Below are 14,129 nucleotides of genomic sequence, written 5' to 3'. Positions count from 1 at the left end.
GCCGTAAACCAAAAATACAGATTATCAAGATATCTTCGTTCGTTACGAAATGATACATCTGATAAAGTTGATAATCGTAAATAAATTTACGCTCTTTTAAAACTCTCCACGCGTCTCGATTTTTAGAATTAAGTTTTATATTTGTTGATGTCGTATGTTAGGTGGGCATTTATTGAATGTCTTATATAGGCGCGGATTAAGCGTTATCTATGGGTATTCATGAATGTCTTGTGAATGACCCGAGTATTCATTGAATGTCTTGTGAATGACCAGATTGTTTGGACTACCTGCTAGAGGAACTAAGGTATTAAGCGCTTGCGGAGTTAGTTGTATTCTTTTGAGTGTAATGCGGGAATGTGAGGTTGGGTATTCCTTGAATGTGGCGGGGAATGACCCTAAGGTACATGGGTTGTGAATTATGTGTATAAGAAAAAAGTAATTGATTAGTTGTATTCTTTGATTATGTGAGTGTTTGGGTTACTTTTTGAATACATAGGGTATCTACATATGTTATATCTGCAAGTTAAACTTTCTTTTTGATAGGGAGGGTAAGACTTAATAACATTTTGTCTGCGGGGGGCCATGGTCCTACCCTTATACAAAGATGGATATCGGTAAGTTTTAATTACGGTATTTAGATATTAAAAGCGAGGTATTAGAATGAGTTAAGATAATATAAGTTTTGCTTAGGAAGAACTATCTTGGGTTGAGATAATGGAACTACCCTGCCTTCGGTGAGAATGATTAGGTTATGATAGATTTAAAGTGTTAGTTGGATAAGATTAATTTGAAATGTTTATATGTATTTAGTCTACTTCATACCAAAGAAATTCAATTTGTTGACCCATGTTTGTTGTTTGGCAACGTGGGTGTGTTCTTGGGAACATAGGTGGAAGCGCGATGGAATTGCGGTGTGTGATTTGGATTCTTGCGGGCGGTCAGGGAGTTTAATTTTTTTTAGTCCCGTTCTTTTTTGGAAGTATGTAATAGTGTAGTTTCATATTCATATGGAATGAGAATCTGATGTTGAGGACCATTATTCTTAAAATTTTATATTGATGATTTTTGAATGGAAGAGAGACTTTTTGGAGTTTTGTTGTTAAGATTATTTATGATGTGGGTTTTAGGTTTTGACATGTGTAGTATCCATCCGGCCATAAAAGCTGGTTTTAAACAATTGAATATAGTGATGTTTGAGATATTTATATTTCAAATATTCATTTTAATTGTTTAGAAATTCGGCCGTGACACCCATATTGCCACTGGTTGTACCCCATAGATGCATCCATAAACGAAGAAAAACTAAACCCCGCCGTCCCGTCTACCAACTCATCCACTCGCGGCATTGGATAAGCGTCGCCGGACATTCTGAATTCGTCAGGTGAAGTCCACACACATCCGTACCTTTCCATTTTTCTTCTGTGATTACTACGACCACATTGGACAACCAGTCGTGAACTCCACCTCCCCTTATTATCCCCGCGCCGCTTTAGCCTCGCCCTCTTCTTCCAGTTCATACGCATATTTGGGCCTCATGCTTCTCATCTTACCTCACCGGCTTCACATCCTCCCTCATTATTACCCAGCGATGACCACGAAACTCCGGATCTAACCCGGTGACATTCTCTATCCCCACGCAAAGACGCGTCTCGTTCCTCCTCAAGCATTGGACCAACTTATCCTTCCATTCTTACGTAAGACTTCGACCCTATCGATGTGAACTTTTCCTCCTCGCCTCTCCCCAAGTTTACTATCTCTATCTCATCTAAAGTCTTGGGATCCTCCTCGACCTCCCCTCCCTCCTCCACGGCCCTCGATTTGTAATTGCTATCTTTGGCCTCTTTCTAGAGCTTCGTCGACTCCTCTTATGGTCCGCGGGCCATCCTCTTGATTAATATTCCGGTGGATTGTTCTTGGATGCCACCCGATCTTCAAGGACCTCATATGTTCCGTTTGGGTGGGGAATCGGATAACTTGATAGTAAGTCGACGCGACCGCCTCATCTTGTGTATCCATCTCCTTCCCAAGATTGCGTTGTATTGGGAATTGGAGTCGACCACCATGAACCTTGAGAATCTTGTCCGCGGGCCCGTTGTCACCGCGGCGAAAGTTCTCCCATAGGCTCTGTCTACACTCCCATTGAATCCATATAAATTTGTCCGCGGGGGCCGGTTGCCGGGTTGATCCCCATCTCCTCGAGAGCTCCTCCGAATAAGCGGATCCACGGCGCTACCGCCCGTCTATCGGAACCCTTTTTGACCACATAATTGCCCATATTGTAATGACCAACGCATCCTCGTGTGGCGATCCACGCCTCGAGGTCTGCCTTGAGAACGTGATTTTCTCCTCCCCGCTCATTGAATCGCTCAGATCTCGCCCGTATGGGTCTCCGTTGACTTTCTTTGGATACTCGCCCTTCCTTAACCTTATCCCGTGGGCATTGTGACTCGGCCATTTCCTGGCGAAGATAACATTTATGGTCCCCGAATATCCGTCCCCGCGGTAGGCGGGCTCCCGGTTGGGTTTTCCCCACGAATTCCCAAGATCCCTTTCTCTATTAACCTCGGACTAACCATTTCAAGGCATAACAATCATTGGTTTCGTGATTGCGCGCTTGGTGATATTCCGCGGTATGGCTTGTTGGGCATTTCGCGAGGAATGGTTCATGACCGCTTCATATCCTCGCACATTCTTAATCGGTAGTAGTATCTCACTCAATGGTTTCACCAACGGGGCGTGCTCCACCTCATGATATGGCTTCCGCTCCCTTTTGCTCTCTCCGCTATCTCCGCTTCCTCTTTCGGCCTCGAGGATCGTCTCGGTACCTCTCTCCCGCCTCGGCTATTTCCCTCGGCCTTTCTGCGTTCACCCCCGCTTTCTCTACCGCCGATCTTGTCTTGGCTCCTTTCTTGACTCCTTCATGATGGTGTCTTCATATCTTATATACTTCTCTACCCCGGATATAACTTCGTCGCGGTGTTGTTATCTCGTTCTTTGCCACGGATCGGTGAATCTTGCCTGTCAGTCGCGACCCTTTCGAATGCTATTATTGCCCGTCCTCTTATCCGGATTCTCTACCTTTAGGGTCTCTGCCTTGAAACGACACAGGTACTCTCTGACCAATTCAGCGGATCTTTGTCTGACGTTGAATAGGGCCGTGATGTCCACAACCCTCCTTTTCTGATGTATAAAGTGGTCAACAAACGCTTGCTCTAACTCTTGGAAATTGGTTATGCTCTTCGAAGGCAACCGGTAGTACCAGTCGGAAGCTCCACCCTTAAGACTGGCCGGGAACATCATGCACCGTAGACCATCATACCTCGCCTCTTGCCAAAGAGGCATCTACTGTCTGAAATGATGAATGTGATCCGCCGGGTCCCCCGTTCCATCATATCTCTCGAATCTCGGCTGGTTAAAGCGTTTTGGTACCTCCGAAGTCCATATCGCATCTACAAGTGGGTTGTGGTTCAGCCCCGCCACCAGTTGGCTGGCCGCACCTATTTGGACCCTTGTCTGATGAAGATTCGCCACTCGGTCACTGTTGATCATTTGTTGCACTTGTTCAGCCGTTAACCCGGTCACCGGATTATCCACCAAGGTTGGTCCTTGTTCCCCTTCGTCTTCCACCTTTTCATTCTCTCGTTTCTTCCCCGTTTCTTCCTCGGTCCCTCCTCCACCCTCTCATTCTCTCTTCTCCGACTCCTCGTTTTCCTCCTCGACCTTTCAATCTCTTCCGTAAAGCCGCGCCTCCTCTTCTGCTCTTCCCTCCTCTTGTCCTTCCCCTTCTTCTACCTCCGCTTCCGGCATCTGTTCTGGGACCCTTATCTTTCATGGCCTACCCGCCGCCTTCTTTGGTGCCATTTCTACTATCCCCACAGACGGTGCCAAATGTTACAACCTATTCCCTTATGAGCCTATTCCCTAACCCTTACACACTATTCCCTCTTTCAGCTTTCTCACTCACCCACTATTACCCTTTATACCTTTCTTTCCATCCATCATGGCCCTCCACCTGTCTCTCCATCTCGCGGTCCTCTTAGCTCCATGTGTAGGGGGTTCCGTCTGCATCCCACCCCATCTTTGTCGGCCGATCTCGGTGGATCGCGGACTTCGAAGTTACGCTGCTTCGGTCCAACTCTCTACTCCTATTCCGTTGATACATACTGCCACTACAAATGCTACAGAACTGTAGGGGCATTTTTTGGCCCTAATTCATCCTTTTTTAAAAAATAAATGAAAAAAAAGACACTTGTCAAGTGTTGTAGAAAAAAAAAGACTGCAAAAAAAACGGGTCACCATACGACACCCAAAAGTGTCTTTTTTTTGGAAAAACGACATCCAAAAGTGTCTTTTTTCAACAGATATGGTGTAGTGAAAGGACAAGTTTGAGTAATATGATCTTCAAAATATGTAACTAGAGAAAACCTTGTTCTTACTTTGCTTCTACACTTTGTTTCCATCCTTAGCCTTATTTTTTATTTTTCTTTTGGCTTTTGACTAATTTGATTATGTTTTTGGAGTTCTAACTTTTTATTTTATTTATTTATTATTATTATTAATTTTCTTTTCTTTGGATGGAAACTTTATTTTCTTATTTGAAGCAACTAACAAATTCTTAGTTTTGCACAGGTCTTTCTCTTTTCTTTTCTCCATTTCATCCTACTCCTTAGACTCATTAAAAAATGGGTAGGCTGATTTTTTATTTATTTATTTATATAAAAGGGTAAATGTATTGTGGTCTATGAAAAGGCTAAAGAAAGGCTCAGAGGGGCTACTAGCGAAAAATAATTTTATATAGGTTTGAATTTCTGGCTATATCGATCTAAAAAGGGCATAAATTCTCGCTTAGGATATGGTATAATGATCAAGCAAGTGGATGTGTGATTTGACTATTTGGAATTTACTTCTCTCTTGTGTCATTACTAAGATATTTCACTTATATAAGGCTTTTAGGCTATATTCTCACATGATTTGTAGAATAAGTATTTTAGCCTAGATTTCAGAAACTTACTGCCAATACAAACATAGATGCTCATGCAATATATTTATGGAAAGATGCAATGACTATTACCTACATATTAACCTAAGTTTCTAAAAACTATTCTAATTTAAGAGCTAAAGTGAAACTTCTAGACTACGATCATCACAGAAAAAGAAACAATACCAATATTCCTAAGTGCATAGTATAAATACTTTTTATTTATATTTTTATTATTTTTTATTTATTTATTTTTACTAGAAAGCAAAGTGCACATTATACATATACATATATCCTAATAGGTGCCTTAAATTCTGCGTGTTTCTATGCCACCCCCAAACAAAAACATGCTTTGTCCTCAAAGTATAGAAATAAGAAGGATAGAAAATACCATGGAAACAGGTGAAAATTTTAGAGAACCTGCAAAACAAATTTAGAACATACTAATATAGATAAAGAAAAACATATGCAACTCCTATATGAGTTCCACCCATTATGGGAATAACAAGAATTAAATTTCTTGGAACATAAGCAGATACTAACAGAAAGTAAAACTTACCTTATATCCAGTACTAAGCGTTGTCCTCCCCTCCTATAAATAAGTGAGGTTCCTTTGCGTCCTGCTAAGCCATGATAATCTGCCAGGCCTCACACCATTTATCATCTACCTTTTCTAACCTGTTAAGCGTCACTTGGTTTGATGGGGTGTAAGGGGCAACCCAATGAGGTTGTAGCCGCCACCCTGGCCAAATCATAGCACGAAAAGAGCGTATAATGCAATTGGTGGGTCGCATAACGTCAACCCTAACCGAATCCGTGAAACGGGTACAGAACTCAGGAAAGAAACATAGCATTATGCTGCAAACCAAGACAAGCATAAGAAGGTACTTATGCTTCAAACTATGGGCTCGTGCTAAATTGGACACTAAGGTTTGGGGAAGGTCACACATCATACGTCCTTCAGCTAGAGCAAGGAAGACGTCACAAGTGGCGTTATTCACAGAAGAAAAACGCCATTCCCCTAAAATATTCAGCATAATAAAGAACATAATAGTTCCTAAATTAAGGGATAGGCTACCAAGGGCTACGTTATATTGCCCTTGGTCCTCTACATGAAAAATCCCCACCCCATAGGTCTCATAGAAATTCTTATAATTGTAGATGTACACATTGTTAGACATATAGCCCATGAGTCTTGGGCAGCAGGCATAGAAAGTCCAATAGCATAGGCTAACAAAAACTTGCTTAAATCCATTGTTCCATCATCAATGGTGACAGAGAACACTTGTTCCCTATCTGGTCGATAAAAGAACCTACAATTATCATAGAAATAAGCAGTAAGTGTAGGAGAATAAGATTCAGCAGCACTTACCATTAGAAGCTGCCATCCTAACTACACAATCATGTTGTGTAACCAGAACCTATAAGTGTCACACTCGAGCAATTCTTCAAAGGACTGCTCCGGTATGATTTGAGGATATTTCAAAGCAAACAAACACACTTATGAACTCTTGGAAATGACTGCAGAAAACCCCAGAAAAAAGAACTGGAGGTATGTTGAAGTAAGGGTGCGGGCGCGCTTAGAATGGCCTATGTCAGAGGGCGGTCACGCTTTGTTCTGACAAAAGAAAATTCTGTGATACTGGAATTACAGCGCGGAAGCGCTTTATGTTAATGCAATATAAGGGCGTGCATGCTTTGAGTAAGACGTGTGATATGAATTTGAGAGGTGCAGAGTGAAGTACATGGCGTGCTATGTATTTATAGAACACTAGTTTCTTAAACAAAGGTCCCCAAGGTTCCCAAATTGATAAGGAAAGAGATGGAATAAGAAAAGGGCTTCTAAAACCAAAATAGAAACAGCCGAGAGCAGACTCCAGTACCAAACCTATATGATTTTAAGCATGAAATCAAAATAGCAATCTTAATGCTTCTAACCCTTGAGGTTGCACCAAACAACAATAGCTAATTCTAGCTACACCATATTATCAGGATGCTCATATAAACTATATTCCTTAATTATTGCAATATTAATTCCAAAAACATGTGGATATGGTAAAATACAGTGCTAAGCAAATATGCCACCCCCAAACAGGTCGGAAGGATGGGATTCATGAAAAATAGATAGCATGCGTAGACAAAAATTAAACCAACTTGAAATTCAAATAACAACCAACTTACATAATCTAATATTACTTAAACTAACAACTGGGAATACTAATTCTACTGAACAGGGAAATAATCAAGAAATAATAAATAGCGCTTGGACATAAGCAGACACTAACGGAAATAAAATAAAACCATATGTTCACAATTCAAGCATGCGCATATCGTGGCTCCTATAGGATTAGCTTATGAAATTCCGCGAAATAGGGAAATTTTACGAAATCAAGGTACCTAATTATATTATGCATCCCAATTAAATCAACAAGGTCCATGGGTTCTATCTTTCGATATTTATACATGCAATTTTAATACGTGAACGTACAATGTGCTAAAATATACCACCCCCAAACAAGTTGGGAGAAGGGGGTTCATGAAATAATTTAATAGTACAATTAAATTACGTAACTAACTTACCAAGATTCTACTGGAGTAAATAGGATAGGCAAAAGGTGGCAAAAAGTTTTGAAATGAAAGACCAAAATACGCTACCGCCAAACAAATTTTTGAAAATAGGGTTCAGAAAATTTGTTTTAAAACATGGGTCTTTTAAAGTTAGATTCCTGAGACTTACTAGACTAATGTTTATCGGATTTAAATATTTTTTTACTTTTTATGAATAAGGTTTAATTTAACAGCTAGAAAACAATAAAGCAATAAGGAAGTAATTCACTCTATAGAGAAGCACGACTCAAAAATGAGAAAACATGCAAGAGTGGAAAACGTGAATTAAGTTGGGTTTGGACTTAGGATCCGGTACTTACAACCACACACTCCAAAAAGAGGGTCCGGTTATCTTAATGGTGCACTCCCATAATATAAGATTGGAATGGAGTACACCGAAGAATAAAATGAGTTTTTTATAGTCAGATACTCGAGACTTTATCTAAAACATGTATTAACATGCAGTTTACCATATATTAACAATCTAAAGAGTTGCGGGTCTGTTCATAAATAATTAACACGGACTGCAAACCCAAACATAATTAGGCACCAAGATTTCCTATGATGTGGCGTAGCAGAATGAGAGTGAATACTGATGGATCTAGAACATAACCTAGCATGCAATTTCTTCTTTTTTCTCCAACGAAAGGGTATCCAAGTGAATGATCGTGAAAAAATGGATGGTTGTGGAAGATATGTGGGATATGGATAAGTTTTAGAATGAAAGAATGGAGAAAATAAGAATATGGGTTTAGCACAAAACTCATTGGTGGCATGGGTTGGTATAATCACACATCTGAAAATGAAAGGGTCGGGTGGCTTGTCCTGGGGTAGTATTTTCTTACTAGGAGGGTTTATAAAATCATGAAACATAGGAGAAGCAAGAGCGTAAAGTGCAAACTCAAGGTTCCTTTGAAAAGGTGGAGGGCAGAGAACATTGATGGAAGGTGAATGAGTGACAAGATAATGTGAGGTGGGTAAATAGTGCTCAGCTAGTGCTCTCAGTTCTAGATCATCAGAAACTTTGAGATATGCAAGACATTCCTCAATAGGTAGGTTAAAAGAATCACTGGGGTAGCGGGTGAAAAATTCTTCTTCTGTCATGGTGTCAAGAGATGAATGAATGTTGATAGGGGGAGACTCGGGAGGTGGCAAAGAAGAGTTACAAAAGAGTCGAAGGAAATCTTCCTCGATTTCATCTACGTCCAGGGAGTCATCGTCGAAGTCGGAACTTTTGAAGGAAAGGAATTGGTGCATCTGATTCTCAGGAAATGTGTTGTTGAAATAATCTTGAGATAAACTCTCGATCATGGTAACTTCTCTATCGATAGTCGTATCGGGTAACTGTTACATCATTTTGAAAACATTCACCTCAACAGAAAGGTGTCCAAAAGACATGGACATCGAACCATCGCGGCAATTTATGAGCGCGTTGGCAGTTGCTGATAAACGGTAATTTGTGGTTTGATTTACTTAAAGTCCAAAAGTCCACAGTCCGAAGTCCGAAGTCCACAGTCCAAACTCTGTAAACGTCTGTTTAGTGAAGTTATCTTACTCACGTGGATTTGTAGGATAGGTCGAGTAAGGGATCGTCCATTCCTTAGGGCTAGGCAAAGTTCACAACTAGATTACAACTTTTAGTAAGTAGGATTTTAGGTTATTTAGTTAGTTTAAGTAAATTAACTGTAATGCAAGTAACGTAAAATAATAGCGATTGATTTCTACGTAATAAACAGAGATAGAGAAACAGGGAAATGGTTAACCTTACTCATGCAAGATCAGTTTCAACAGTTATAATACCACATCACTATAGCTCTAATCCGTCTCGAGTTTATAGACAAACCCGAGACGGCGTCGAGTATCGATCCCTAGTGAGATGCACGCATCTCTGAGCTCATCTCACTAGCATAAGGAGTTGAACTAATATTCCATATCTGGAATATCATTTCAGCTCCTGGTTCGATTCTACATCAGCCGCATAATTCCAGGAGGAAGGTCATCGACACCATAGAGTCGCGCCGACGAGACATTTTGGGTCTCTCATGAGATCGCTTCCGAGCATCGGCCTCAAACTTGGACAGTCTCAATCATTTTGGGACCGGATGTATAATCTACACTTAATTACTAAGTAGTGATTCTGGAACATTAAAGTGTCAATCCAGATCCTCACACGAGCGTCATTAACCTTCCCCCCCGGGGGGTTTTAGCTTATGGTCATTGGATGATTAATTGAACTTGCTGTATATAATAAATAAGTAAATGAAGAATAGGAATTAAACTTGAAAAGAAATGACTTTTAATAAGTAAAGGACTTACATTACTTGAAGCTTGGAAAGCTATTGGAAAGGAAAGCTACGTATTGGAATGAAACTAAATGCCAGAATATGAAAGCTAAAGACTATAGTCTAAACTAAAAACTAAAAATTGAAGCTCCCAAAGGTAAGGTCCCCCTCTCATATATATAGCCTGGTCTCCTTTCGTGAAGCCCGCCTCATTTATGTTTTGTCCTTTTCTCATTTCCAACAATCCAAACCTTGTTTTAAAGGTTTTTGTCCTTTTGTCCATAATAATCCAAACTTTATGTTTTTTGTTGTTGTTTTCTTCAAATTAATTCAAACATTGAATTGATCCGTCCCTTTCTTCTTGCAAGGTGGCACACAATTGTGACCATCACTTACCACCTGGTTATGTTGACTTGTCATGTTTTTTGGGCCCGCAGAGTGGGTCCACGTGGTGTGTCTAGTGGCGACGCCGATTTTGGTGTTTTTACAACTTTCTGTCTTTGCGTAGAGTTCGTTGCCCTGGTTGCTCTAACAGTTCACTAGCCGAAGTCGGCGTCCAGGTTTGAAAGATGTGAGCTTCGGAAGTTTGCTACTTCTTTACATGTGGACTCGTTCTGCACTGGTTTTGTCCCTTTGGAATCTTTGGCTCTAGTCAGGCTTTGTTGGGCTTCACTGGGCTGAGTGGGAAGACTTCAAGTATTCCAGTATTCCTGTACTTCGATGCATATTTTATCATTATATTCACGTTAACTACGAAAACCTGCAAAAGTACGAAAATATAATTATTTCATGATTGTTAAATACATAATTAACCAAAACGCTATGTCTCTACAGGATTTAATATTATAGTTTTGGGTGCTTATCAGTTGCCAAGAAGGGACGCCCTAAGATGATAGGAACAGAGTCGTTAGCGACTTCTGTGTTGAGGATAATGAAGTCGGCTGGGTAGTAAAAATCTTGAACTTTAACAAGCACATTTTCAACAACACCCTTATGATACTTAATAGAACGGTCAGCTAATTGCAACGTCATTTTAGTTGGTTGCATCTCTTGTAGACCTATTTGTTTATATAGATAATAATGGAGTAAGTTAACACTTGCCCCCAGGTCTAATAGAGCAGTTGTCGTGTAGGTATCCCCTAAGGCGCATTGTATAGTAGGACGACCAGGGTCCTTGTACTTAACAATTCCATTATATTCAGATAGAGTGGGAAACTGTTCAGTTAAAAAGGCATATTTTGGAATGTTTATTTTCCGCCTAGTAGTGCACAACTATTTTAGAAACTTAGCATGTTGTGGTAATTTTTTAATAGCTTCAAGAAAAGGTAGGTTTATCATTAGATTTTTAAAAACTTCCTTAATCTCATCAAAATTTGTATTCTTTTTAAGGGTTTTTTAGACATTGGTCCTACGATTACTATGGTAATTAAACTTTGGTCCAACAATGCTTAAATATTAGGTTTTGGTCCTACTTTTGTTACTTGACCGTCAGTGAACTTAGTTGACTGTGGTCATGCCGTTTGCTCTTTTGAGCGTGCATCACACGTGCTTACAAGTAGGACTAAACTCTAATATCTAACTTATAATAAGTAGACCATAGCAAAAATCCCCCACTGGGTCTGTAAGAATGATGCATGACTTAGGGCCATCGTTTAGGGCTTTATAAAAATCAAAGAGATGAGTCTCTGCTTCTTCTGCCATTGATGCAGGTATAGTGTGTGATATTCTAGATAGGCGTGTGCGTTGATGTTTATGATAGATAACGTTAGATGGTTTTCTCTTACCAGACCTTAATCTCATGCAAGGCTAAGTCCAATATGAAAGAAACACTAACATCAGTCAAACAACAACATGATATACTAGAATTTAAACTCCAACGACAGAAGAGACGAGGAGTGAAAGAAGGAGAACCTAAATGCCTCCTTGCTATGCTTATGAATAACGTCTTTAATACGAACCTCAGTGTCCTGTAGAAGCTTGGAACATTGAATAAACAATTATTTCCAATGAAAAGATGGCCTGTAACTAACCTATGTAAATCAGGCTTTCTTCAGAGGGTGCGGGCACGCTCAATTATAACGTAACAAGGGCGTGTGCGCGCCCTGTTAATTTCTTTAGAAACATGCTTTCATGCGGCTTCTTAATGGGCTGGGCCTTAAAATTGGAAAGAAAACACAAAATTAGCTTACTGGAAGGAAGGGCGCGTGTGCGCTCAGATATAATGTAAATAGGGCGCGTGCACGCTCCGAGTACAAATTTGAAAAATTCCAGTAAACTTCCAAGAGCAAAATCCTATTTTCAAGAAACAGAAAACACATTCAGAACACAACACTTTCGAACAATAGGGTGGGTGGGTGAATTGACTATTTGTAGAATTGAAAAAAACTAGGAGAATTAAATTCTAAAGACAACTAAAATGGTAGTGGCGCCATTTGATAGAATGAAAATTAGCTTTTACTCTATCTTATCTAATTATACTAGGAAGAAGTAAACCATACTTTCATTCTTTTGATCAAAGTTCTACTCTCAATTATCATACTTAGGTAATTATAATAGGAAGAAGTAAACTATAATTTGCAATCTTTTTATCAAAGTTCTACTCTCAATTATCATACAATAAGACTAGAGTAAGAATTCGTTCCACTCCTAGTTGCTTAGAAAATACTAATTCCACTAATGATTAATAATCAAACAGTATGAGAGTAATGATTCTAATATGGTGAAAACTAATATTAAATATATTCTAAACTAAACTATGATAATTAAAAAATAAGATGTGAATATGATGAATGAATTAGGGAGATTTGAAATCCACCTAGATTAATCCCTAACATGCTAGTATAGAGTTTGTTGCAACCCTAATCTTTATGTTTTCACACAAGGTTCAACATAAAGGTTATGTTTTTTTTTATCCTTAATTATTTATAGTATCTCTAGCCAACTAATAATTAGTATGAGAGGAAGTTGAAACCCATTCTCATGGTGAATGACCTACCCTATAGACTTGGAGCTCTTTAATATAACTATTCTATACTAACACATCAAGTCTTTATCAAAGCTTCAATCAAACCCATCTAATAGAGGTTTAGCTATGGCTCATTAGACTATTATGAAATAAATAATGAGAAGAAGAAGACATAATTAAGAGAATACTTGTATTAAAATAACTTGAATTGTATTAATGGTGGCTAGGCTAATAAAGCATAAACTAGGTTTAGACTAAAGAGAATAGGTAGGTGAAAGTTAGAGTTTTTGGGATTGAATTAAAGATTAGGAAAGTAATGAAAACTTTGTATTGAAGATAAGATTGAAAACTAGTATTGAAGATAATAAGAACTTGATTTAACTACTAAAGCTTGAAGAACATAAAAATGAAAAACAAGTAAATAACAAATTACACTATTAATTTAAAACATATTATCTACTCATAATGACCAAAGATTAATTCTAAGGTATAAAAAATAAAGCTATAAACCAAATGGTTTGGACCCTAAAAACATTGGATAACCTAATTCTCTACATCTCTTTGGTTTATATAGGAAACCAATTACATATTTGCCTTTCTTCTAGAAACACCTTGAGGATAAGATTAAGCTTTGTGGGCTTTTGACTTAAGTCCATATAATTGAATTCTTGATTTGGCTTTAAGTCCCTGAGTCCATAGCTTTTAGCTTTGAGTCCTTGAGTCTTCAACTTTTAGTCCTAAGTCCTTGAGAGTTGACTTTGACTTTTCAACACTTTTGCTCTTAAATTGGAATCTTCCCAAGCAGCATTAATAGCAATCCTTTTTGCGCTAAAATGCACATTTTAGGAATATACGTCCTAAATGGCATGTATCCTGCAAAAGATAACAAAAGCTATAAGTTGTCTGTTCATTAAGCATAAGAAGCGCATAATTGAAGCATTGTATAGGTAATAAAATGCACATTTGGGGGTTGATTAACTACCACTAAATAGCATTTTGCTTGTCCTCAAGCAAAGATGAGAGAGAGAAAACTAAGATCACAAATGTGTGATTTATTATACTAGTCTCGTTTGGCAGAGTGCGATTGCAATGACCATATCCAACAAGGCTTTAAACCACTAGAAATTCCCTAGTGGATGAGCTTAAGCCTCATGAGAGTTTTCCATAGAAGGTACTCACAAACTTCCTCTATCTAGTACAAAGGGTCTTGTTTCCTTGTTTATTCTCAGAGGTCTATACATCTCATTAGTAGGGGAATAAGGAAAAGCTCCTTTGAACTCAGAATAACATACACAGT

Source organism: Coptis chinensis, chromosome 2 (genome assembly GCF_015680905.1).
Source record: "Coptis chinensis isolate HL-2020 chromosome 2, ASM1568090v1, whole genome shotgun sequence".
Classification (NCBI taxonomy): Eukaryota; Viridiplantae; Streptophyta; class Magnoliopsida; order Ranunculales; family Ranunculaceae; genus Coptis; species Coptis chinensis.
This window is presented reverse-complemented; position numbering follows the sequence as displayed.